Raw genomic sequence first — 1,894 nt, forward strand, 5'->3', positions numbered from 1 at the left:
ATACATTATAGTTATTTTGTATTTAAGTAATGTGTAAAGGAAGACATCGAAGACAATATGCTATGCAGTTGTTATTCAATTTGCAGTTTACTTTTGCCTGTTTCGTCTTTAAAAAAAAAGGGTTTTATTCTCGAAATGATCAAATTTGTAATAATTATGAATATACATAAATATATGCATATATATATATAATTGTAAAAATAAATAGTAATATAAAATTATCAACCGCGATATTAAACAGTATAAATATTATTTACTCGTTTATATGAGTAAGCTTTTAGTATCGATTAGATATATTAAGAACCATAATTTAAATGCACATTAGATTGTTCGTTTTTGTTCATAAGTAACATCACCATCACTATTATCCTTAATTGCTATCAGCCTTTTCAACATATATCCTGCCGACTATAGAATGTGCTTTTTGATCTAATTTATTTAAATATAACTTCATCATAGTATGGCGGCAACATAGATAATGCTCGGTGTTTATTTAAATGCAATACATATGAAATCTGAAAAAAAAAACAAGTTATTGTAGTGTAGACGTGATAAAAATCAAATTATGACTTCTACAATAGTTCAAATATTATATTCGATTTAAAGAACAGAGGTCGAAAAATTTAAACCCTATCAATAAGAATAATAGAAATTAGGTTTTGTAATCTATTTTCTAGACGACTTTTTCTATAGGACTTTTTCTGGGCTTCTCTTTATGTAGAAGTCATCACTTATCCTCGCGGTCCTAGATATGACCTTTAAACTATATCGAGTGGTGAGGTCCCAGCTTGCGGGTTTTTGGGAGTGTGGAGCCACCCTTTAATTGCCATTGCTCCCAGGTTCACTCTGACCTGGAGTGGTAGTACCTGTTATGGTCCCAAATATGGGTTAAATAGAAACCGATTTGAAAACAAATATATTTTATTAAAGAATTTTTCAAAATCTTTGGATTCGGCATTAAATAACGTGAAAAGGGTTGATATGTCGTAAAACAACCAACCAACTTATCCTCGAATGGTCTGCGAATATTGATAAAGGATAATAAGTGCAAGATAGTCGGTGAGAAAACACTTCAATCATTGGTAGTGGTTGTAATTTCATAGAATTTGATTATTTAGCAGTAATTTGTTTACTTGGGAATTTACATTGTAGAATTAGCAGGGAGAACTGGCTTTGTCCGGATTCCTGGAAAAGAAAATCGAAAAGTTCAATAAAATAGGTACCGCTTTTATTCTAATTTCTCTTTGTAGCTGCTAGTTTTTAACACCTCTCCCTTCAATTGCATCTCTTTAAACCTCCTAGACCCAAATGCACGATGCAAAACTTATGTTCTTCAAATTTTGAAAGACGTTGCAAAACTTGTTTTTAATAGCGTGCAAGCGACTCTATCTGTCGGTCTGTCCGTAACACTTTTGTGCTTGGCCTTTTTTGTTAAGATCAAAGATCTGTCGTTAATATATACTGTTCTTAGCTTTTTAAGCTTTTCTTGGCCTTTTGGCCAAGATCAAAGTGTAGTATCTGTTCCGGCAGATGCGGCACTTTGATAATTTGTACCAGTCAATGGAGGGGAAACCCTCTATACTGGGACAATTATTATTTTTGGTAACCAGAGTGACCCCTTTTAGGGGAGCTGGTTTTTACCTCACATTAAAAACGGCCTTGTGCCTAATTTGCTCAGTGGGGGAGCAAATAAATACCATCTCTTCCGGCAGATACTGCATGCAAAGACCATGTATGGTCAATGTAGGGGCAACCCTTCATACCAATTGTCGCTATCCAGCTCCCCTACTCCCCGGGGAGTTGGTCCCCATTTCCCCTTCACTCCTCACATTAAAAATCGGCCTTGTGCCTAATTTGCTCGGTGGGGGAGCAAATAAATACCCTTTTCTTGGCC

General features: G+C 34.8%; 1 pseudogene; it reads left to right on the forward strand.

Annotated features, from left to right (window-relative positions):
- Positions 1–1,478: 1,478 nt before the first annotated feature.
- Positions 1,479–1,690, forward strand: LOC145292502 (U2 spliceosomal RNA; annotated as a pseudogene).
- The last annotated feature ends 204 nt before the right edge of the window (positions 1,691–1,894 follow it).

This window comes from Euprymna scolopes, chromosome 13, assembly GCF_053919585.1.
Source record: "Euprymna scolopes isolate OS-2025 chromosome 13, ASM5391958v1, whole genome shotgun sequence".
Classification (NCBI taxonomy): domain Eukaryota; kingdom Metazoa; phylum Mollusca; class Cephalopoda; order Sepiida; family Sepiolidae; genus Euprymna; species Euprymna scolopes.